At 44.2% G+C, this 26,202-nt stretch overlaps 1 long non-coding RNA gene across 1 annotated transcript in view; it reads left to right on the top strand.

Moving 5' to 3' along the window:
• The first annotated feature begins 2,170 nt into the window (after positions 1-2,170).
• Positions 2,171-26,202, top strand: part of LOC123367632 — a 29,778-nt gene continuing 5,746 nt past the window's right edge. Inside the window, exons 1-2 of the long non-coding RNA XR_006578572.1 lie at positions 2,171-2,277; positions 24,580-24,639. This is a non-coding gene — a long non-coding RNA (uncharacterized LOC123367632). The remainder of the gene's footprint in view (positions 2,278-24,579; positions 24,640-26,202) is intronic.

Here is a 26,202-nt window from a genome sequence, read left to right as displayed (position 1 = left end):
ATGTGTGTCTCAAATATAAAGGGAAGGGTAACCACCTTTCTGTATACAGTACTGTAAAATCCCTCCTGGCCAGAGGCACAAAATCCTTTTACCTGTAAAGGGTTAAGAAGCTCAGGTAACCTAGCTGGCACCTGACCAGAAGGACCAATAAGGGGACAAGATACTTTCAAATCTGGGGAGGGGGAAAAGGCTTTGTTTTGTCTGTTCTTTGTCTGTCTGTTCTGTTTGCTTGCCGGAGACAGATCAAGAAGGCAAGCAATCCAACTCAATTAGAATTGATAAGTACTAATAAGGGAATGCATTAGCTTACTTTTATCTTGGTTTGTGATTTTCCTTGTCTAAAGGGAGGTTTATCCCTGGTTTTGTAACTTTAAGGTTTTGCCTAGAGGGGACATCCTCTATGTTCTTGAGTCTTTTGTTATTCTGTAAAGTACTTACATCCCGATTTTACAGACATGATTCTTTTACCTTTTCTTTAATTAAAATTCATCTTTTAAGAACCTGATTGATTTTTCATTGTTTTAAGCTCCAAGGGTTTGGGTCTGTTTTCACCTGTACCAATTTGTGAGGATATTATTCTCAAGCCTGCCCAGGAAAAGTGGTGTAGGAGTTTGGGGGGATATTTGGGGATGGTAGGGCTCCAAGTGGCCCTCCCTAAATGTTTGTTTAAATCACTTGGTGGTGGCAGCGTTACTTAATCCAAGCAATAGAGGAGTTTTTAACCTAAGCTGGTAGAAATAAGCTTAGGGGGTCTTCATGCAGGTCCCCACGTCTGTACCCTAAAGTTCAGAGTGGGGAGGGAACCCTGACAGGGTGGCTAAGGAATTGCAATAGCTGGGGGCTGGAGAGGGGGAAAAAGAATGAGGGCTAAGTGAGAGCTCAGAATTAGAATTATGAAAGAGGGTAGTTAATTTTCTAGAAAGGTCCATCAATGGCTATTAGCCAGGATGGGCAGGAATGGTGTCCCTAGCCTCTGTTTGCCAGAAGCTGGGAATGAGCGACAGGGGATGGATCACTTGATGATGAGATGGATCACCTGTTCTGTTCATTCCCTCTGGGGCACCTGGCATTGGCCACTGTCTGAAAACAGGATACTGAGCTAGATGGACCCTTGGTCTGAACCAGTAGGGCCATTCTTATGGTCTTAAAGAGATTATCTAGGGTTGGGAGGGAAAACACCTCTAAATTCCACTAGTGAAAATAACAACAGGAAAGAATCATGAGTTACAAATAAGAAAAAGGAAACAGTCAAGGTATAAAATAAAAAATAGATAATGGTTCAAAATAAAACAAAAAGTAGGAAATAGGCATGGATTAAAAACAAGAGACAATCAAAATTGCAGCAGTTTGGCATGAAGTCCAGAGTAGTTAAGACACAGGTCAACATTTAAAATAAACAATAAAGACATGACTGTATCGCTAAGCTAAGCCATACCCTTACTTTTATAATCTTTGTTTTTCACCCCCTCCTTTCTCTGTTTTCTCTTTACTTTTGTCATCTGTCTGTCTGGGTCCCAGCCTTGCAAAAACCTATACATCTGAGTAACTTTAGTTAACTTAACTGGGACTTACAGCCCTGTTCAAAAAAGTGTGTTTAGGCATTTTTTAAAACAATGTTTACACTATCGCTCACACTGCTTTATCATGCTACTCTGCTAGTGTGTAGGGGTCAAGGCAGATGTATTAAAGTATTTATTATTAATAATGATAGTTATTAAATGTGTAAAAATTTCACTCTCTTATAGCTCAGAAATTACTGAGAAGACTGTCCCCATACCTTTGAAATACATTTGCTTCTGGACAGAGAAAACGACTGAAAAATGTCATCCCAAAAATGATGGTTAGGTTAGAACATTTGAAAACAGGGTTAAGCCTAATGAAATGTCTTTGAATCTTTAACAATGAGATGCCACAACATGATCTGCTGTCAATAAAAATTGTTGATGTTTAAATCTTGATCAAATCCTATACAAACTCCATCTTAAAACCTTTTTAAATCTCCCATGATGTTAGCTATGTTCCAGCTAGAGACAAACTAAAATATCCACCAGGAGGTCATAATGATTTTCCAGCATCTCCTTGCAAACATGAGGCGTGTCACAAAGGGATTTTTCCTGGTGAAATAATTCATAAAGATAGAATAAAGGGAGTTAATTCTGGAACACAGGATCTGCTTTGAATTATTGAGAGCTCTCCCTCTCCTCTGTGCCTTTTAATGACGCTTTGGATCAGTGGATACTATCACTCGTCACCAGAGGAAAATAGAACTTGGGTCAGGTAAGCTATTACCCCATTCGAAAGTCATTGGTCTTAGGAGTGCCAGGCCCCACTCATTACCTTCCCTTGCTGCCAATAAAGCAATAGGGAACCTTCCAACCACTATACTTTCCACCCCTATCATACCCACAGTGGAGAACTTATACACAGCTAGCCTGTTACCACCAATTAAGAAAGATCAGAATTTGTTCCAAGCTGCTTTGCATCTATAGTGAATACTAAATACATTCATAATTATGAGACTGCTTGAAATCTTTCCAGCTTTTATACAACATGTTTGTTTGAGGACTCTGGTGACGTCTGCAATGTGTGGGTCTACTGAGATTTGAAACAGATGCATTATTTTCCTCAGCCACCTGGAAGAGAGTAAAATACTGAGAAAAGCTGGCCTATAAGAACTCCCTGGTGTTCAAAAACCGGACTGGCTAATAGGAGAGAAAATAGTTCTGATTATTTAAACTGCAAAACAAATGACTAAGTCTATTTAATTTCTGTTTTCCTTTAAAAAATACTGTCAAGGGTCTTACAGGCCTTAAAATTAATGCACAGTAGCTTGCCAGTTGTCCTGCTCTTTTAGACCTTAAGGATTCTGGGAATGTGTTTATTTTTCCAGTGTGACCTTGCTGTGGTGCTAAATCTAAAACCAATGAGACAAAGCCCAGGTTTACTGTGGAACTCAATGTAAACTAATAAGACCCCGAATGTTATGACACAAGCAGAAGATGCCGTGTGCTCTCTGGTTTTGATAGGCACAAAAGGCTATGGGTTTGATAATAATTTTTAAAATAAACTTTGCTTGTGGGGTGAAGGTCAGTTTTAAATATAAATCCAATCTTGGCATCTTCAGAACAGATTTTTCTATCCAGGAGAAAGTTGTGTCCACCTGGGTAGCACAAGCACTGGAAATTCCTGGTTCTGTTGATCTAGTCGAAGGAAAGGTTGGCCTGCAGCAAACTGCCTCTGAATAAAATACAACAAACAGCTCCACAGTCATGTTCCAGGTGCTCTGCACCACACATGCACACCAATGACAATAGCCAGAACCCCATCCTCAAGTCCCATTCACTACCATTGACATCAGTGCCAATAATCTATACTATACCCTACGCCTCCCCTCCCTGCTTTGAAAGCTTTGCTGCAACTCTGCCTCATTCTTCTTGTGGTATATTGAGGAATGTGTTAGAACTGCAACCTATCACTTTAAAGCAGGATATTATTTCTCTAATATCTTTTTATGTATGTTGTGAACATGACACCCCTTTCATTGGCCAGAAGGGTTATCAATGACCAGGAGATTTACAGATGTGTGCGAGAGTGTGCCTTGCAACAGACTGTGTGGCTAACAGGCAGCAGATGGCCAGTCCATGGTTATAGAAGAAATGCCATAGAGGGAGGAAAGGTAGTTGAGCCTGGACACATACACCCACACCCCTCAGTTCTGAGATTCATGGGGCTTGATCCTCCACTCTGCTTGGATAAAGTGAAAATGCAGGGCCCCAAGGAGCCAGTTGTGGCTCCCTGATTGAGAAGTGCCCAGTACCAGCCCAAGAAAGAACCTCTCCTGTGTAGGTTTTCCCTGGTGCTACAGGTCCCCCTTTGTGCCAGCCCCTAGAGGATATGAGGTGTTACAGCCCCCCCTGCTAAAGAGTCAATGCCCAAACTTTAGCTCTAGAGGTTCCCTAGTTCAATCCCAAGTGTGGCCGCTAAGATGTCACATCAGGACATTGCACCAGTGGAGAATTGGTATAGCGCCACTGTCCCTCTTATGCCAGGGTTGGGGAGGGGCAGCTGGCACAGAAGTTTTGTAGCTCAAGATAGTCTCCGCGGATAGTAGCGTCTGGTCCATAATCTTGCTTTGTCTCATTTCCTTGTCTGAGGGGCAATGGAACTTGCTGGCTCTATCTTGGAATAAATCTCCAACCTGAGTATGGGTGAAGGGAAAGAACTCTGCAACAATACATCCTCCACATGTAAAACATTCCAGAGGACAGGTGCTGGTGCTGCACAGAATTACTATTGTTTATAAACAAAACAAACCTTCCACCTCTTACGGAGTTGGATTGTGGGCAATGCATCCATCCATCCATGGCTAACATCATATGACCTCTTCTCCCTACATCTTCAGAATCTGCACAATCACTTTACCGCTTTGTTGTTCTTAGAATGACAAGTCAGAAACCAGGCGGGGAGAGCCATTTTTGCTAGCTGCTGGTCTCTTGATGAGAAGTTAAGAAGGAAAGTACTGGCAGAAATCTCTCTGACAAAGACTAACATAGTGTCTGTGACAGATATGATAATTTCCTGCAAAGATCCTGGCCAAACATTGTTCAACTAAGTTACACCTTACTGAATTGAGTTTAAATATTATTGTGGGAGCATGTGTAACCTCTCAAGAGAAGGGACCTGACTAATATAAACCCTGGGCAGTGTAATGAGCTTCAAAAGGCTGAGTTCATACATACCTGGAGAGAGCACATTTGCTTACACCGCCTCCTAGAGATTCTAGGAACGCCACAAAACTTTAAATGTTCATTCTTGTCTGGCACATAGTTTCAAATAGCCCTTTGAAGCTCATAACACTTCCCAGGGTTTACATTAGTCATGTCTCCCCACTAGAGACTAAGGCCACTCTTTGGCTTTGCTGAGGAATTCACAAGGTAAGCAGAAAACTGTGCAGCCTGGAAATACCCAGGACAGGAGGGAGTGAGACGTGTGCATTTGCCCAAGATGGGCTTCTGGCTTCACATCCATCACCTGAGAGTGGATACCCTTGGTGGACCCTAGTGGGGAATACAGGTGCAGTTGCCCTGAACTGTGACAGGGGCCATGGAAAAGCCCAATAATTTTGGTTCACGGGCCCTTTAAAAGGTCTTCGTTGGCTGACTAGAACTCACTCACATTAGGGTAGCTGAGGCACTGCCTGAACTTATTTGGCTGTCACCTGAAGCTTCATCACCATGTAAGGCAAATGAGGCAAAGACTGTTGACAATGGGGATTGGCACAGACTAATGACTAATCATTGGTCAAAGTAGAGTACAGATTTTCCTCCAAGACATGTAGCTGGCTTCATAGAATGTGGAACACGGATGGCTCACCAAATTTTTTCAGCTATTGGCCCACAGAAGATATTTTTGGAGGGATTAAACTTTTTTTAAAGATAGCTCTGAGAGCAGATTAGTTTAAATTTTAGCAGCATTGGCAGTGCCTCCTTTTAATACTACTACATCTCAGATCTAAAGCAAATGTGTTGATATTTTCAAAGAAGGGGAGGGTTTTCACCAGACATCTTCCATTACAATTAAATCCCTTGCTCCTCATTGAGAACAATGGTTTATTAGTTATTTAACTTTCAGAGAAAACCATCAGCTGCTGAAAATAAGAGTGAGCTACATTTTACTGTTGTTCTCTTGTCTGTTTATTAAAAAGTTCAGTTGATTAGACCTTACTTATGTAACCAATCAATATGCTCCATATGCAAAACGCTTATGTCTTCCTCCTACAGTGACCATTACAAATTCAACATTTCACCCTAGTTACCATTTCTCTGTACTTGGAAATAGCTAGTGATATTAGTGGGTAAATACTGACATATAAATGTCAGGTACTGTATGTTGATAACAATGACTGAGAAGTAGTTGGTACTTGTTCAAAATATTAAGGCTGTCCAAAACTGGATGTTATATTCTGTTTGCCGAGGCAATAAATTCAAAATGTTAAAAGATGTTGACCTCTAATACTGAATAAAATATTAAATAATTTCCTATGCAAAATAATGTCTAAATCTTCCATATCTAACAATGTATCACTAGTTACATCTGCAAAGCTATATAGCTCTATTGGAAAATCCCAACGGTTCCAGTGAAATTTCTAACAGATGTATTGCTGCTTTTACACAAAGAGGAATAATGGTTTGGTCAATTCTTTAGCCTACTAACCACAAGAAATACATCAAGTTATATATCCAACATCTGTTGATGATATCATGCCACAGTTTGTTTTTCAGCAATCTAAATGAACCCAGGGACTTGCTTTTTCTGTGATGCTCAGTAGAGATTTGGACTACAGTTCATTTCCAATTGCTTGTTTGGAATTTCCCATGAAATATTCTTTAACTGAAATAATATTGCATTTCTGAAGTCTATCATTTTGTGATCCATTTGCCATTCTTGTAACAGGGAAATAATCCAGGTATTGAGTTTACAGGAAATGTCTGCCTCAATTAGAATTAAAAAAATGATATATTGGGACTTGTTGACATGTTTGATTCTTCCAATTAAACTCAATTTGGAGCCCAGGGGAATGGAGATGGGGGAGGGGGAGGCTGGGATGAAGAGCTGAAGGGGGTGAGTGGACTAAGAGGAGGAGATGGGAAGGAGGGAAGTGGAATGGGACTTGCAGCCAAGGGGAAGGGGCAATAAGAAGGGACTGGAGCAGAGGATACATGTATGGATGTGGGTGAGGTGGATTAGAGTGAGATTGAGATAAGGACACCAGGGAGTACAGAGAACGAAAGCAGGACTGTAACCTCCAGAGAACATTCCCCTCAGAACCTGGAACAGAACCCAGGTTTCACAGTTTTAACATTCATTCCTGTCGGCAAATAGCTGTGAAACCAACTGGCATCATGTGTGCCTCATCTCACTCTAGAGGCTGATTCACACAGAGGATGACAACTCACTACTACAAGTTACTGTTAGCTTAAGTGGGAGAGGTAGGTGCAGTAGAGACAAGAGGTTCAACCTCACTGATGAACAGTGTGGGAGTCAATATGGTTTCCACATGATGGAATTCCATGTTTTTTTCAGCCCAAAAAAAATAGATTAAAGGAATTTTAAGGTTGCAAAGTCAAGCACTCAAAAGCTAGGAAATGCCAGAATTAAGGGCATCTATGCAACTTTAGTTCAGCTCCTTTGTATATACACATTATTGTAGCCCGATCTAGGGTGTGTTAGTACTATTGATTTAATCTATCGATTTAAGTTTAATAATTAATATTAATATTAATAATTCATTACTATTAATTAGTACCGGTTTTAAGCCCACCAATCTGTTTGATCAGAAGATGAAAGTTCTTGTCCCGAATCAGGCTCCACAGAATTTACCAAGGACCCTCGGGGGTATGACAGGAAGCTCACACTAAGACAGATATATTCATAAAGACTTTTTATTAAAATCATTGAAATAGTAAGTAAATGGTAAAATAGTCAGAGTTACAAAGTTACAATTGTATTACTGTTATTCAAGAGATACATATGGTAGTACAATATTATGTGCTGCAAAACTTTGGTTAATATACTCACACCCTGTCTTGATAATCTGGTGTTGAAAGACACAGGACCTCACCTCTGGTGGCTCCAATTTCTCACCTTTTGCAGAGGTGTGCAGAGGAAAATAATGGGAAGAGCTGTCAAAGCTGCCTTAAAGTTTACTTATCTAACTTAACTTAAAATTAAAACCTAATAAATAAGGCTAAGAACAAAAATTTAGGGAAACCAAGCTTAGCCTAGTCCCCTTGGAACTTATTTTCTTTTCAAACTTTAAGTACGGCCTATTCATAGTTAATAGCCATCGCGGATGGATAGCATCCATAGTTAGATGAAGATAAAGATGCAAGATAGGTCACCTTTTTTTATAGGGCAAAAGTGCTGGAAATCCTTCCTCTTATGCCCAAATTTAATTCCTTACCCACAAAAAATGTTAGGATACGCTTACCCCATAGGCTAGTATGTATGTACATATTGATGACATGTACGTACGCACATCAGTTTCTTGTGATGTACTTGTTAAGTCTGTGGGTACAACTTTGAAAACCCCCCTATGCCCTTCTTCATTGTCTGTTGGTCTAGGTAAAGGTCTTAGACATAGGCATGGGTACTTCATTTAGGTAACAAAATGAAGGTCAACTTTACTTTCTGGGTAAAAGGTTCCAGTATAGATATGCTAACTGCCTTAGCTTAAAATACAGGTTTTTGGCCTGTTGGTCTCTTGCATTACACCCAAACTTATTTTTAATATAAAAGCTATAAACCTATTACAATACATAAAATACTTAAACTTATAAGAAGAGATATCTATGCAAGCAAATAGATTAATCCTTTGGGCTACATTGTGCTTAGGCTTGACAGAATTTGGTCAATGTTTATTTTTAAGCATTTTTTTTAAATTTTTAATCTGTTCAGATTTTCATAGTACAGGAAAATTATGTGGTGTGGGGGTTATCAGAAAATGATTATTTAATTACAGTAACCGTTGAGATTCAAAATGTTAAACTTTAAAACCATTAAACACAAAATTGTCATCATCAAGTCAAAATATAAAAACTAAATATCTGTACATCAAACTCTAATACGCTCTCAGGCAGCATTTTCCTTGCTTTGCTGATCTCTAAATTTTCATTACTATTGATGGAAATGCATCTGTGTGCATGTGTGGTGAAACTGATGTTTACCAACATTTACTGCTCCTTCCAAAACTCTTATGATACAGTCTTTAATTACATGACTGTGGCAGATATGGTAATTTCCTGTAATGTCCCTGAGAAACATTACTGTAAGTTAAAGTAGCTTTGGAGTCCAGTGCATTGAAAATGCAAAGTTTCTGTATTATTGTGGAATTATATGCAACTTCTACAGCAGGGGAGACATGACCTGAGAAGTGTTATGAACTTCAAAGCACTATTGAAACAATGTGCCAGACAAGCATGAATTTCTGGGACAAAGAAAATTACACGGATTTCCCAGGAAATCTCTAGGGGGAAGTCAATGCAAATGTACCACCTCTGCTTATGCAAAAACTCAGCCTTTTGAAGCTATGCCCTGAGGAGGGTCCCTTGTATGCAGATCACCTTTACATAAGGAGAAGATCAAAGGTCCAAGCTGTATAAAGGAAAGAATTAACTGTTCCTAGGGGTGGTCTTTTGAGCTAAAGCAGTTGTGAACTTGTAACCATAGAAAAACTCACATGGGGTCTATAGGACTGATCACTTACCAGAGCTGTTAGAGTTTCAGTAATCTCCAGTAAGCTTATTAGCATGTGTGTAGGTTCTTTTATTGTTGTTCTATGTTCTCTCTGTAATGCTTTCACCTTAACAATAAGTGTGCTTGCTTAGAAAGAGCTGTATGGTAATTTATAACTGGGGGCAAGTATACTGTTCATCAGGGGCGGCTCTAGACATTTTGCCGCCCCAAGCACGGCGGCATGCGTGGGGGGCGCTCTGCCGGTGGCCGGTCCCGCGGCTCCAGTGAACCTCCCGCAGGCGTGCCTGCGGAGGGTCCGCTGGTCCCGCGGCTCCGGTGGACCTGCGGACCCTCCACAGGCATGCCGCCGAAGGCTGCCTGCCTGCCGCCCTCCTGGCGACCGGCAGAGCACCCCCCATGGCATGCCACCCCAAGCACGCGCTTGGCGTGCTGGGGCCTGGAGCCGCCCCTGCTGTTCATAGCCTCTGGAGAGAAAGCAAAATGCAGATGCTGGCTGTTAAAGCCATTTGGCTTTCTGGGAATGATGCAGTTTAGGCAGGGGACTGCAGAGCCTGGAAAAAACCCATTCAGGAGAGAGAGAGAGAGAGAGAAAGAGAGAGAGACACACACACAGACAGACATCTGCCCAAGATGATAGTTAGGAAGTCAGAAGCCTAAAAGTGGGTTCTCTTGCTGGACCATGGAGGAGAAATACAGGTGCATTTGCCCTGAACCGTGACAATGATAATATGCTATTTTCCCACCGGATCCTACCTCATTAGGTACACAGGATGGATCTGCTGGGGGGATTAATCAGAGTTGTGTGATGAAGGAGACTGTAGAACTCATGCCTCATATATTACTTAAATTGAAAGGTGTGTCATGAATGATGCAGTAGTTTTCAGGAGAAAGGATGGTTGTGGTTTAGACAGTTGAATGCTGCATTGGAGAACTAGGTTCTAACATTGTCACTGCCACAGAATTCCTGTGTGATGCTGGACAAATCACTTAACCCAAACATTTCACAGATGGTCATATTTCTGGATGCCCAACTTGAGACCCAAGGGCCTGATTTACAGAAATGCTGAGTAATCACCACGGAGCAACCACTCATGCTTTGAACAATTAAGTGCTATCAAACTTTAAGGACTCTGAAACAAACAAACAAAACAGAGGCATGTCAAATTGGGCACCCAAAATTAATGGACACTTTTGACCTTAATCGGTTTATGCCTCAATTCCCCATCTGTAAACTGGGGATTATAAATATTTTAAATTATTTTGGGTTATTCTCTTTCCAGTTGATCATGATATGGCTCTTAGCCACTGTAGATATCATTATGACAGTATCCCCGAATCCCTGCTGTCTTAGAATAAACATGAAATTTACTTCATTGTCAGCTGAATAGACCAAATCTGACAAAACCAGTGGTAAACCTGTGGCTTTACACCTGGGAAAATCTTAAACTTGTTGACCCTGCCCGTGGCCTTGTGCCAGAGGAAAAGAAAGGCTGAAAATATGCTGTTTACATCAGTATATTGTTTTGTCTGGTATTTTGAACTATTATTGGGATGAAAATGACATACAGCTACTTATTACCTCTGGCCAAATGAAAAACCTTAAAGCCAGAGTGCCTATTATATCATGGGCATTGACAACTGGGGCCTTGGAGGGGTCAGGGCCTCCCAAAAACTGAGGAATCACATTCACAAATAAAGTAACACTGTATTTGGAATAGAAGCTCATTTGTCTCACTTTATTAAAAGTGGACATATTTAGTCATAGTGCAAAATTGCTCATTAAATGATACTCAACAACTTGTTTTATTATTTTTAACTCTACCTCCCTTCTCCCCCAATTAAAAAAAAAGTTGTCTATCCTGTATGTGACATATCTGGAAATCCACATAGAACAGTAGGCAGACTAATTATTTAAGATGATAGCATAAAAAGGGAATGTAATAGGGTCACTCTCAGCTCTCACGAGCATCCCCTGGCTGAGTGTATGTGCCTGCACCCTCTCTCTGTTTGTGGTGGATCTTCAGTGACTCAGCCCTCTGGCCAAGCCGTACACAGGCTGTCTGATATAAAAGCAATGCAAACCCCTTTCATACAAGTCCAACAGGGGCCTCACTCAGTGCCCTCTGTGATGTCTCTCTGTTTGTCCTGGCTCTAGACTAGATCAGTGCCCCAGGGCTCCTTCCCTGGAGTCAGTGTCTTCGCCCTTTCAGGGCCTTTCTGGCCTCCAGCTCTTCAGTTGGGCCACTACAGTTCAATTCCCCTTCTGGGGTGCCTCAAAGTCCAGGCCACTTTCACAGTGGTTGGTGGCAGGACCCAGGCCCACCCTCTTCTCCAGGTCCTAGCCCAAGGACCCTAAAGATAGCAGCCATTCACAATGTCCCTTTAAATAAACAGAGCTGCTGCTGCTGCTATACTTCCCTGGGCCACTTCCCACATATTCTTCACCCTTACCTCAGGGCCTTAGCCTCATGGAGTCCCAACAAGCAATCTGGAGCACTATACAGTCTCCCCCAACTCTACCAAGGAACTGAATTCACTCTAGCCCTGCAGCTCTTTTTATACTGACCTGCTGGGCCCTGATTGGCTGCTTCCCACACTGCCGCTTTAGGCAGATTGGAGGACCTCTCTACTGCCCTTTTCTGGGGCTGGGTGTGGCAGGACCACAAGGCCTCCAGCAGGGGGCCTCAGGGCCTAATCCACCCCATCACACAAAGCCTAATGTATGAGTCACACCCTGTCAACCATATCTTTAGAAGAAGGCACAACATTTTTTAGTGATGTGGACTCAGTGCAGTTCCAGCAATGATAGTACATTATATGGCATTACAAAGATTACACTGCATTTTCTAGGTTCTTTATATTGCCTTGCACAGGATGTACTAGAAAAAGAGTTATCCTGAAATGTTAAACCAAAGCAAAGATTGAATTTTGTCACTACCATATCATTTCCATCGAATGCCAAGTCAGTACATTCCCAGGGTGTGTACAATGATTATGGTCAGAGCTGGGTACTATTATTACTTTGACTACACCTTAAATATCACTCTACACCTTGCTTGAAATAAGGTTTCTTGAAAATTTTGTATTAAAAAAAACTACATTAAAAGAATGTACAGTTTCAATGTCAAGCCCTCAGAAGTCAGGAAATGCCAGAATTGAGAGTCCCTGTACAACCTTACTTTGGCTCCTTTTTGTGTATGCATTATGATACAATTGTTAATTACATGATCATATAAATTTTCTCTAGGACCCTATGTCTCATTCAGTGCACGGGATGGATGGCACTCGCTGAATAAGTTGTTTTCTCCTTATTGTTCTACCTGTGGCCCCAGACCTCATTTATTGCACAGTATTCAATCCTTGCTCTTAAAACAGAATTATTAATTTCCTCAATGACTTTGCTGTCATGCTCATTATGGTACCTGAGTGCTTCACAAACATCAATAAATTCATTAGCACAACACCCCTGTGAAATGAGTACTTAACCATCAGGCTACAGAGTAAATGAGCCAGAGAGATAGCAAGCATAAGAATGATGCTGTAGCCTAGTGACTGAAGCACTCATCTGAGAGGTGGGAGACCGAGGATCCAGTCCTGCTACTTCAGTGACTTTTAAAATTATTTTTCTACTGTGGAACAGCTTCAACAGGAGAGACAAAGGGAGTCCCTAAATCATAATATCCCTGTGCCTAGTGTACTCCTGTGAGAGGTGGCAGATCCCATTTCAAATCCCTTCTTCCCCTCAGGTGAAGGGGGGAGTTGAACCCGGGGCCTCAAATATCCCAGGTGAGTGCCCTTAACACTGGGCTAAAATTTACCAGCAACAGCCTTTGCCCTAGGGCTTTGTTTTAGAGAGGCTTTACAACTGAGTCCCAGGCAGAGGGAAGAACCTCCCTGCAGTCTGATTTTAGGCACCTATCTCAGAGAGAGGGGCAGGGCTTATCTCTCCTTGGCAAGGTTAGGTGAGGAGCTGCCTGGTGTGCTGACTTTTATGAATCCCATTCTCAGGCACACAGCTCTCCCCATTAATTTTGTAGGGAGCTGAGGCACCAACCTCAGGCTTTGTGAATTCTAGTTATTTTCTAGGTGTCTGTGAGAGAGCAAAAGGAGTAAGAGGGAATGAGGCAGCTGCCTGCAGGCGACCTGAGGCCTGAAACAGGCTTGCTAAATGAACTAACCAGACACAACTGGCACAGGGAGGGAACCACAAGTAGCTGGTTCCTTATAAGAGAGCTGAAGGAGTTGTTTGGGAGAGCTGATTCTGGGGAGTGAGCTCTGAGCAGGCCAGCTGCAAGCCAAGCCCATGCTCTGAGGTTACAGCCATGCTTTGGAACAGATTTTTGGGACTCTGAGGCCTGGTCCACACTAGGACTTTAATTTGAATTTAGCAGCGTTAATTCGAATTAACCGTGCACCCGTCCACACCAGGAAGCCATTTAATTCGACCTAGAGGGCTCTTTAGTTCGAATTCGGTACTCCACCCCGACAAGGGGAGTAGTGCTAAATTCGACATGGCTATGTCGAATTAGGCTAGGTGTGGATGCAAATCGAACTTACTAGCTCCGGGAGCTATCCCACACTGCACCACTCTGTTGATGCTCTGGACAGCAGTCCGAGCTTGGATGCTCTGACCAGCCACACAGGAAAAGTCCCGGGAAAATTTGAATTCCTTTTCCTGTCTGGACAGTTAGAATCTCATTTCGTGGTTGGACATCGGGGCGAGCTCAGCAGCACCGGCAGCGATGCAGAGCTCTCCAGCAGAGGAGTTCATGTAATCTCTGAATAGAAAGAGGGACCCGGCATAGACTGACCGGGAACTCTTGGATCTGATCGGTGTGTGGGGTGAGGAGTCTGTGCTTTTGGAGCTGCGCTCCAAAAAACGGAATGCAAAGACCTACGAGAAGGTCTCCAAAGCCATGAGAGACAGAGGATACAGCCGGGATGCAACGCAGCGCCGCGTGAAAATCAAGGACCCCAGACAAGGCAACAAAAAAATCAAAGCAGCAAACGGACGCTACGGAGCCTGCCACCACTGCCCCACCAGCGACCATGGGCTCTGACGATGGGACAGTGTCGACGGCCAGTTCCTCGGCGATGTTCGCGGACGGGGAAGATGAGGAAGGGTTTGTGGAGGACGAGGCAGGCGACAGCGCTTACAACGCTGGTTTCCCCAACAGCCAGGATCTCTTCATCACCGTCACGGAGATCCCCTACCAACCGTCCCCGGCCATTAACCCGGATCCTGAATCAAGGGAAGGAGCAGTCGGTAAGTGCTTTAACCATGTAAACTTTTATTCTTAATATAACAGGAATCTGAAGTATGTGAAAAGGAGGTCTCTCTATATATGGGGATAGAACAGAAATCATCCTGGGAGATCTCCACGAAGCTCTCCTGGAGGTAATCGAAAAGCCTCCGCAGGAGGTTCCTGGGGAGAGCTGCCTTATTGGGTGCTCCGTGGTAGCACACTTTTCCGCGCGAGGCTTTCATGAGGTACTCAGGGAGCATTGCCTCCCCGAGCACGGCTGCATAGGGCCCTGGTTTGTGCTGGCTTTCACGCAGCATGCGCTCTCTATCTCCTTCAGTGACCGTCCTCAGGGTGATCTCGCTCGGAGACTCCTACATCTAATTAGGGGAATTACTGTAATGTTACGCCTGGTCCAAAGTATTTTTAAAAAATCTCCGGACAGACGGCATAGCAGAGACTCAGCACGCTGCTGCGTGACGAGCGTAACGGAAACCCAAAGAATCAAATGGACGCTCATGGAGGGAGGGGGGACTGAGGACGCAAGGTATCCCACAGTTCCTGCTGTCTCCGAAAAGGATTTGCATTCTTGGCTGAGCTCCAAATGCTTCTAGGGTCAAAAACAGTGTCCGCGGTGGGTCAGGGCATAGCTCTGCAATTTACGCAGCCCCCCCACCCACCCCCAGAAGTGAAAGGGAAAACAATCCTCTCTTGACTCTTTTACATGTCACCCTATCTTTACTGAATGCTGCAGATAGACGCGATGGTGCAGCACTCAACACCAACATCCTTGCTCCCCCCACGCTATGGATGGCTGATGGTGCAATATGGCTGGTATCCATCCTCATCATCAGCCTATTGGCACATGGGGCAGTGCAAAAGGGCTGGTAACCATGCAGACAAGCATCCGTGAGGTCGATCAAGGGCGCCTGGCCCTAATTTTTCCTGGTAGATGGTACTCTATGGCTGATAACCATCGTCATCATAGCAACAGGGGGCTGAGCTTCATCAGCCCCCACCCTTCATGTGTAAAGAAAAGATTCAATTGCCCCTGGACTAGCAGCAGGATGCTGGGCTCCTCTCCTCCACACTCCTTAATGTCCTATCTGGACTATCATAGCAACTGGAGGCTGCCTTCCACTCATTTCTCACTAACAAGTCACTGTGTCTTATTCCTGCATTCTTTATTACTTCATCACACAAGTGGGGGGACAATGCTATGGTAGCCCAGGAAGGCTGGGGAAGAATGGAATGAACAGGTGGGGTTGTTGCAGGAGCACCCCCTGTGAATAGCATACAGCTCATAATCTATGCAGGATCTGACACAGAGCGGCTGTGCTCTCTGGTTCTCTGATACAGTGGTTCTCTAGTACACTTGCCCATATTCTAGGCAGGACTGATTCTATTTTTAGATACCAAAAAGGAGGGATTGACTCAGGGAGTCATTCCCAATTTTGGCTTTTGCGCCCCTGGCACTTATGACAGCAGCAAATGGTGCAGTGCAAAAGGACTGGTAACCATGCCCCTCTTATTACCAATTTATGGTGTGGTAGATGGTACAATATGGCTGGTAACCATCTCTGCTGTCATGCAAAAGCAAAAGCATGCTGCTGTGTAGCGCTGCTGGACCGCCTCTGTCAGCGGCATCTAGTACACATACGGTGACAGGCACAAAAGGCAAAACAGGCTCCATGGTTTCCACGCTGTGGCGTCTGCCAGGGCAATCCAGGGAAAACGGGCTTGAAATGATTGTCTGCTATAGCTTTCCCGGAGGAAGGGATGACTGACGACATTTACCCAGAACCACCCGCGAAAATGGTTTTTGCCCCATCAGGCACTGGGATCTCAACCCAGAATTCACAGAGACAGACTAGACTGTGTTCATTGTTCGCCAAAATTTATCTTTGCAAGGAATTCACTCCCTTTTTCCCATCACACAGCTTGGACTGTCTCCAGAGCCCCCTCACAGAGGCTGGCAAAGATTAGGCGGCGAAATAAAAAGACACGGGATGAGATGTTCGCTGAACTTATGGGGTGCTCACGAGACGACGCGGACCAGCAGAGCCAGTGGAGGGAGACCCTCTCTCTGTACCAGCGCTCACACAGCGAACGGGAGGAGAGGTGGCGTGAGGAAGACAAGCAGGCGACTCAAACGCTGCTTGGACTAATGAGAGAGCAAACGGACATGCTCCTGCGCCTTGTGCATGTTCTGCAGGACCTCAGGCAGGAGGACAGAGCCCCCCTGCAGTGTATCGGCAACCGCCCTCCCCCGCCACAAAGTCCCATACCCCCCTCACCCAAAATAACCAGAAGGAGGGGCGCCAGAGGCCGTGTAAACTGTCACTGCACCCCAGCAGAGTGCTCAAGTACCCAAAAGCTCTCATACCCTAAATTTTGAGAAGTCCTTTCCTTCCCGCCTCACCCAAGCCCCCATCCCAGTTTCATCCCCTGTCTAGTTGATAATAAAAAATACTTTTCTGTTAATTACTGTTTCCGTCATGTTCTTTTAGAGGAGACTGTGTTTGAAGAGGGGGAAGGGGGTTGGTAATTTGACAGGACAATCACCTTTACCAGGGTACAGATATGGGGGCAGGATCAGCAGCAGGTCACACACACACTGCAGTCAGTACGCACCATGGTCGGTATGGGAGGTGGTTTGCAGGTTCTGTGTGGGTGGGGGGGTACGTGACTTTGTAGCGGGGGAGGGGGGTTACAGATCTCATGCAACGGTCCCTGTCCTGGACCACAGAGCCACGCAGCAGAGGAATCTGTATCCGTCCTCCCCCGCCAAAAGGCCACATAGCCCCCGCACACAGAGTCCCAAAAAGGAGGGATGGCAGGCTCCGTTGAAACATCCAGTCCGGCACTGCAGACTGCTCTGGGAGCAGGAGCCTGTCATTCCTCGAGTTTACAGGCGGTCTTTACATCACTGCACACCCTACCCAGCACAGTCCGTGTCCCAGTTTCAACCCTGTAACGCAAAGTCATCAATAAAGAAACCTTTGTAAAGTTACAGTGGAACATGTATTTTATTTTTAAATGTGTGTTGGAAGTTGGGGAAGCGGGGTGGGCGGGGTATGTAACTGCAGATGCTAGTCAACAGTCACTTGGTAAAGAAACAGGGGCAGCTTCAGCTTCTCTGTAAAGAAACTGAACAGTCACAGGTCACGCTGCTCACTGCTCGCTGGTACTTGAAGAGTTCCTTGTCGCTATGCAAGGCGCCTGCATAGGGCTTCACGAGCCAGGGCATTAGCGGGTAGGCTGGGTCCCCAACGATCACTATAGGCATCTGCACATCCCCAAGACTTATTTTGTGGTCCGGGAAGAAACTACCTTCCTGCAGGCATCTAAACAGACCACAGTTCCTGAAAACACGCACGTCATGAACTTTGCCTGGCCACCCGACGTTGATGTTGGTAAAACGTCCCCCATGGTCCACCAGTGCTCGCAGCACCATTGAAAAGTAGCCCTATTTCTCAGCAGCTGACTGTGGAAGAGGTGGACGATAAGGTGCGAGGAGTTGACAACGGCCATAACTGCAGCGGGATCCGTGCTCAAAGTGCTGTGGCGCCCGCGCTGTCACTGAGCAGAAAAGTGCACAAACAGATTGCCCACAGGCGCTTTCAGGGAGGGAGGGAGGGAGGGAGGGAGGGCGTGATTGACGGTTCAATGATGACAGTTACCCAAAACCACCCTCGACACATTTTTCCCCCCAGCATGCATTGGGGGGAAATCCCAGGATTCCAATGGGCAGCGGGGAGTGCGGGAACTGTGGGATAGCTTCCCACAGTGCACCACTTCCAAAGTCGACGCTGGCCCCGTTACTGTGGACTCACACAGTCTAACTAGTGTATTTAGTGTGGATACACAATTTCGACTTCATAAGGTCGATTCCACAAATTCGAATTAAGTTGATTCGAAATAGTCTTGTAGTGTAGACGTACCCTGAGTTTTGTTTTGAACTGTTTTAATAAACACAGACCCCTCTAAAGGATGTGATTGGACAAGCAAGTGTGTGAAATGTCTGTAAAGAAAAGGGCCTGGAAGCAGGAGAGCAGAGGCACTGCAGCCACAAGGGGGTGCAAAGGGTCTGCCAACTGCTCTTCAGGTCGATGATTTGAGCCCTCATGTGGAAATGGGTGCCCTGTCTTAACAGTGAAGGCTAGCAAACTATACCTCGTCTCACTGACAACTTCTTCATGGAACCACTGTATTCTTGTCAGAGGATCTCCTGACACTGCACTGAGACCAGAGCAGCTAACAAAATGGAGGCTACTTACCTGTAACTGGAGGTTCTTTGAGATGCATGGTTCCTATCTGTATTACACATGTGGGTACCCAAGTGCACCATGCACCCGGGTCTGGAGTTTTCTTGCAAGCAATGTCAGTTGGTCTGCACATGTGCCACAGCTCTCCTAATGCCCCAAACCTAGGGCATAAAGAGCAGTGCAGACCAGCACCACTCCAGTTCTTACTCTTACTACAAATCCAAATAATCTGCAGCAGAGGGGACAGTGGAATACCGATAGGGACCACATATTTAGAGGAACCTCCAGGTACAAGTAAGTAACCTCCATATATTCCTTAACTGATAGTCTGTGTATATATTCAACATGTTGGAGAGTAACAAGCAGTGGTCAAACAGGAGGTCAAACAGGACACAGAAGTGATGGCTGACTGTAATACTGCTGTCCCTACAGCTGTGTCTGCCGTAGAAGATTGAACCAAAGCATAATGTTTTGTGAAGGTGTACAAGCAGCTTCAATTATCTGCCCTATATATCTCCAGTAGAGGTACATCTCTCAGATATGCACAGAGGTTGCTTGCACTCTGGTGGCATGAGCACTCATCCCCCCCTAGGGCTAATTGGAAGCAAAGGATAATACAACCAGAAATTAATTTTGAAAGTCTCTGTGCAGTTATAGCTTGACTCCTTGGTTTCTGTGTTATGGAAACAAATAGTTTAGGTGTTTTTCTAATATCTTTTATAGATAAAAAGGCCAGTGCCCTTCAGACATGCAGAGAATACAGCATCCTCTTAATCTGAAGCATGTGATTTAGGAAAAAATACCATTAAGTGGATGGTTTGACTCATATGAAACTTGAGATTAGTAAATTTATATTCTTTTTGGACTCCTGAAGGGTTCAGATGCCTTGTGTGGTATGTTTGCCCCGATGAGCTTTTCAGCCTAAGAGGGAGGCATCAGTAATGATTCTTTCCCCAGGAGTCGATGTAAGGAAAGGGATCCCCAATTTGCACCATTACCAGCTTTGTCCACCAGACAAAATAGTCCAAAACCTTGGACAGAATTGTCATCTTGTTGTGATGTTGCTCCTCTTTGAGTACATGGACAGGAGCCAAGGTTGCAGACAATGAAGATAGATCCTGGCAAATGGCACCATGTGTGAGTGAGGCCATGTGTCCGAGAAGGGAAAGGCAAGTGCTGACTGAAGTCCAGGGTCTGAACGTGCCATAAACACACCCATAACTTCGAACCGCCCAAGAATCAGATAAACTCTTACTATGTATGAGTCCAATGTCCCCCCTATTAAGTTTGTGGACTTCATGGGGATCAACATGGATTCTTTGTCATTGACTTAAACATCTAGTGAAGGCAGTAGGTTGCCTGCTGGATTCCTTCATATGATCTGCCCATCAGAAGCCAATTGTTGAGGTATGGGAAGACATGAGACTCTTTCTTCTCATCCAGGCTGCACTACTGAAAAAACTCTTGTAATGACCCTGGATACCTACTTAATCCAAAGGGGAGGACTAATTAATAATGGTCTAGACTGAGGAGGAATCTGAAGAACCTCCTGTGGGATGAGTGAATGTCTATGTGAAAGTATGCAGTGGCCTTGTGGCATAAAACCATGTGCCTTCTTCTAGAGATGTAATTATTGATGCCAAAGAGATCATGCAGAATTTTAGCTTTTGGATGAATATGTTCAGTTTGAGAATCAGCTTCCATATCCCACTCTTTTGAGGGATCAAGAAGTAAAGGTAGTAGAACCCCTTCTGTTGATGATGAAGTGAAACCCTTTCTATGGCTCATGAGAATGGTCCCTGAAAAGGAACCAGGAAAAGGGTTTATGGGTAGGAGTTGCGAGAAACTCAACTTGATAGCCTTTGTGAATAACTTCCAGTATCCATTTGTCAGTAGTTAGGGCCTCCAGTTTTGGACAAATTGGATAAGGTGGCTTCCAAAACCCTGAGGAGGGAAATGATGTAGTATCAATAAAGGAATGTGTGTCTCAACAGTACCATGAAAAGAAACTTTTTGGCTGCGTGTTACAGTGAGATGTGGTGGTGGATGTTGCAAGGGCTGCATTCCTGGTCCTATAAACCCTCTGTCTTTTACACGGTAGTTCCTGAGGATGTCATCTGGGGGTTGGACTAGATGACCTCCTGAGGTCCCTTCCAACCCTGAGATTCTATGATGTTGATGATATGAGGATTGAGGAGATGCTCTCACTCTATAACACTGTCTATGATGTTTTTTCCTGGGGGCAGAAATATAGAAGCCCAGAGAGCAAACAGTTTTCCTTGAGTCCTCGAGGGAATGGAGAGCTGCATCTGTCATTTTGTGGAACAGATTGATGATATCAAAGGGAAGATCCTGGATGGTACTCAACACATCTCTAGGGAAACCTGGGGTGATAAGCACAAGTCTATTTCATAACAATAACTGTAGCCATTTCTCTGTAAGCAGTGTCCAGAGCATCCACCATGGCCTGAAGGGAAGTTTTGGTCACTGGTTTGCCCTTGTTAATTAAGGCCTGGAAGTGGGATCTATCCCTTACTGAGAACATGTCCTTAAAGTCTAGAAACTTGGCATAAAATAATATTTATCCAGGAGGTCCTGATAATTTAAGATCCTAAACTGAAGGGAGGTGGAAGAAAAGAAACCTCTCAGGAGATTTAGGTGCTTGGGTGCCTTGTCAGAGGGAGTAGCTTTTGGGTGTTGTTTCCTGTATCACTCAGTAACTTCTTGTACGACCAAGGATTTAGGTAGTGGGTGTGAGGATAAAAACTCCCTGCCCCACTTTGGACAGAAAAGAGTAACACTTCTTGGCCCTCTTTGGGGTGGGAGCAGAAGAAGCAGAAATGTGCCACACCACCTTTGCTAGGTACATGATGGCCTTTTTGATTGGAAGGGCCATCTGACTGGGAAGGCTGAAAATCTCTGTTGAGGCTCCTGAACTTACTCAAGCTGAATCTCTAGCTCAGACACCACCCTGATATTGTCTGAAATAATCAGGTGGAGACTGAGATGATCGTGTAACCACTTTGTTTGGTGAAATCGCCCCCAGAACCATTGGCACCATCTTGCTTTCTTCCTGTGCTGGGGAGTTCACCCCACACTAGAAAGGAATGGGTTAAAAGCAGCCTAGGGAAGCTATGCGGGGAGCAGCCAATTGCAGAGAGGCTGCACAGAGAAGCCAATCAGGTCCCCATGGGCTTACATAAAAGGAGATGGAGATTCAGAGACAGTCAGTGGCTGTGGTTAGAGCAAAAAGAGAAGTCTGTGTTTCTAGCAGGCTTCAGGAAAATAGCACCTTGGACAGAGCAGTTGCTTGCAGGGACCAGGGGAGTAAGAGTGTGCTCCTGGCTGGCTCCTGGGACTTGCAAGCTGGAGGCCCTGAAAAAATGGCACAGAAGGTCCTGGGGCCACAGGGAAGTGGCCCAGGGAATTGAAGCAGTATTGGCAGAGAAATCAAAGAGACATAGCAGAGGCTTCTTTTACAGGATCCCTCAGCCAAGATCCAGAGTAGTGGGCAGGACTGGGTCCCCCCCACTTGCCGCCGGGGAAGTGGCTGGACTATAGAATTGGGAGATACTTCCTTTCTGGAAGGGGAGAAAACACAGATGATGAAAAGTTGGAGGGCCGAGTCATGAAAAGGACACTGTGGTTTCTCGATTGAGGTGGGTCTGCCAGAAGAAAAGGTGGTGGAAGAGGCATCACCAGAAGGTGCACCGCTGAGAGAGCTAATCCCCAAGCCAGCCAACAGGAGGTGCCGCTATGGGGAATGAATCCCATCATACTTCTTCTGAATACTCTAATGGGGCAGTAGGTGTAGGCCAGGCAATGGTAAATAGGGTTCATGCACCAATCCCAGGTGTCTAAGGTAGAGCACCGACAGCCCCCAATAGTGCCAGTAAGAGGGATCAACTGGTGAGGGAGGACCCTATGGCATACAGTACCATCTGTAACTTGGCCAATCTTGTCTGGCCAGAGGCTGGGTCCCTGACCTTCTAGGGCTTCTGTCCAGGGCTGCATCTACCTGGGATTGAAGAGACTCCTAAGGAGATTCGAACTCATCTAGAAAATGTTGGATCTTGGACTACTGGCAGACTCAACTGTACCAATGGCTATGTACTGAGACTGGCAGGTTAGATGGGAGAATGATTCTGCATCCTCAGGATAGTCTCTTTTTCTGGAGTAACAATGTCCTACCCAATATCCATCTTCTCATAGACAAGAGGGGGGAAAATGGAACTTGCAGGATGTCCTCAAGGGTAACAAACTCAGGCTGTTACAGATCTGGGGAGAAAGTGAGTACTAAAGGTCTTGGACCCTAATGGACAGAGCCCTGCCTGTACACAATTAGTTAATGTTATCATTTAATTGTGCTTATTGTTGTCGTTAACTTATGTTATTAAATATGTAATCAATGTGTGATGAATAGAGATAAGTAGGATTGTCAAATATTTAGGAGTGATGAGTGTGTATTAGGTGCATAAGTGAAGCATGGCTGTAGTGCAAGGCCTACAGGCTAAGGGCTGTAAGATTTCAATTTAATGACACTAGATTTAAGTGGGTGACCTAAGAATAATCCCATGCCAGTAAAGTAACTATTACTAAAAAGAGTGTGCCAATAGATGATGTTCTGGAAATATGTTGCAGTGTACACATCTAGACTGTAAGACACCTGATTGTAACATCATGGAAAGTTATGTTCTGACTGCAGGTTACCCTGGAAATAGGTGATGTAAATGTTAATAAAATGATAATACTGAAAAGGGGAACTAAGATAACAAAACCATGCTCTGAAGTGTCACTAGCCTCTGTTTGCCAGAAGCTGGGAATGGGGGCAACGAGATGGATCACTTGATGATTACCTGTTCTGTTCATTCCCCCTGAAGCACCTGACATTGGCCACTGTTGGAAGAACACTACTGGGCTAGATTGACCATTGGTCTGACCCAGAATGGCCATTCTTATGTTCTTAACCTCTGTAAAGTGGGGCATCCCAAAGTTTATGGGGTGTGGAAGTTCAGATAAGAAAAAGGAGGTTTGGAACCTTCATGTATAAGATGATAGGCATGGTCAGAACACCAAGAGGTTCCCTGGCTCGGCTAAAGTGGAAAGACCCTGATGGAAGACCTCACTGGGGAGACTCCAGGAGGAAGCACCCATCTATCAATGACCACCTGTTGATAGATTCAACAGGCTCTATAATATCTTTGGATAGGTGAGGAGGTTGGTTTTGTTTTTTTTTCACCTATGACTGAGTTTCTGGTCAGTGTATTTGTTCTTTGTGTGGCTCTAAAAGTCTCCCGTTCTAAGGCAATCGTAAAAGGTAACTTTCACCCTACTGATCTGAAAACTGTAGCACCATAGGAACCAAGCTCACACAATAGGGACACTGTAGTTTAACACAGGACTAGCCAGTCAAATTAAAATAAAGGCTACATGCCTGGCACCCTGTCTTCTATATACTATTTCAACCCAGGTGCCTCTGCTGCCTGCAACTGTGGCAGTACATCTCACAGAGAAGCAGTATCTTATACAGGTAGATGTGAGACTATTTGTTAGAGATGTTGTCTATGACAGTGCACACTGTTTCTTATACAGTATTGTGTTTTACCTCAGCTTGGGATAAAATGTTATTACTTTTTTTAAAAAAACCCAAAAAGGTACCTTATAAATATTGCAATGATCTGTCACAACACAGTCTACTCTTTTACCAGCTTAGAAAGAATAAAGCATTTGGTATGGTTCAGGATTTCCTGTGAGGTTTTTTTGGTTTACTCCCATTGTAACAACCACCACTGAAAATCTTTTCAATCTTTCAGTAAACACACACAAAAAGAAGGAAGATAGCCAGTGGAGGAATTTGATGATTAAAGAATTAAGTAAGTCTCTCATTTTAGCATTTTACCGTATTCCTTTTCCCTTTAGTTTTACTGAGTCTTTTAATGGGGAGAAAACCCAGATTGGCAGTCTTTTTAGATGGCATTAATTATATATCCTTTTGGGGGGAAAAGACTAAAAGTTAATTTAGATGGTCTTGAGCTACTGGTGGTGGTGGTGGGTTTTGCTCAAGTCTGAGCCTGTTTCACACACATGAAGGGAGAAACATTTTCTCTCTTCCATCTCTGATGCTTAATCTTAATCTTAATTGCTGGGAAATTACTGGCTCAACATGTGGTTTTATCAGGCACTTTGAGACATGACACAGTTTTCTGAGTGTCAAAGCATTGCTTGCTCTTCTGGTCCCAGGCGCACAGCAATGTTTCAAAAGGTGGATTTGTCTTGGCCTGCAAGTTAGAATCTTGTTAGACAAAAGGCAAAAATAGGAAAAAGAAAGCAGAGAGAAGGAAAATGATACATTAGGGAAGGAATTCCATCAGGAACCTCAGGTTCACATTTTGGATAATATAATACTCTCTAGCTCTGATATAGTGCTTTTCAGCAGTAGATCTCACAGTGCTTTACAAAAGAGAACAGCATCTCTGTCCCTATTTTACAGATACTTTGCCTCTTTGTGCCTCAGTTTCCGTAACTTGCCCAATAGACTAATATCAGAGCCGGGAATAGAACCCAGTTGTCCTGAATCACAGGGCCGTGCTCTATCCATGCTGCCTCCCACTGGGGTGTTCAGGACTTAGCCGAAGCCAGTTGAGGTGGGGATGTCACTTGGTTTCCTCTTTCAGGCTAGGTCAGAATATCTGTAGGATCAGAACAATGATAGTCCAATGGTTTCCTGGTGGGATCCCAGGACTAAAGAGACAGCAGCCATGCTTGTGTAGCTCACTCATTCCAGTCCAACAGACCTGCTGTCCAGCTGGCTCTTTCAGCAAGCTCCAGATAAACAAGGTCCAGAAAGGTGAGGCAACCAAATCCCGCTAAAATTACTTAGTCAAAACACATGTTGGGGCTTTTAACTACTAACATTTCCTCCCATTTCGAGAATCTTTCAGCTTGTTATGAGACCAATTCATGACATTACAAGAAGCCTTGAAGACCCATTTGTGTATTTCTTTTAACTGAAACAATCCAGATAGATGATTTCTTTCTCTAGCTTTTGCTTACTTTTATAAACAACTTTATATAACTGGCCAGGTTGGACAACTTAAAATACAGGTTTCTGCACAACAGTAGTACAAATTACACTTCTTAGTATTATGTAAATCCATGTTGGTAGCAACTCAAAGGAGTATAGTACTACTAAGTGTAAGCCTGTGCTGTCATAATGGTGTAATGCATAAAGTGTGAAATAACTGAGAACTTTAATAATGGATGTGAACAGACTGTCAACCGAGTAATGATTGACCCTGGTGATATTCTAAACAAAAACAGCTCTGAATCATGCTTGTAGCTGTTTCCATTGCTTCATACTGACTCAACAGATATTCTAGACTGCAGAGTGACATATAGACAGAGTGACAATTCTGGAGTCTTATTACATAGATTGT

The sequence above is a fragment of the Mauremys mutica genome, chromosome 3 (assembly GCF_020497125.1).
Source record: "Mauremys mutica isolate MM-2020 ecotype Southern chromosome 3, ASM2049712v1, whole genome shotgun sequence".
Classification (NCBI taxonomy): domain Eukaryota; kingdom Metazoa; phylum Chordata; order Testudines; family Geoemydidae; genus Mauremys; species Mauremys mutica.
This window is presented reverse-complemented; position numbering and strand designations above follow the sequence as displayed.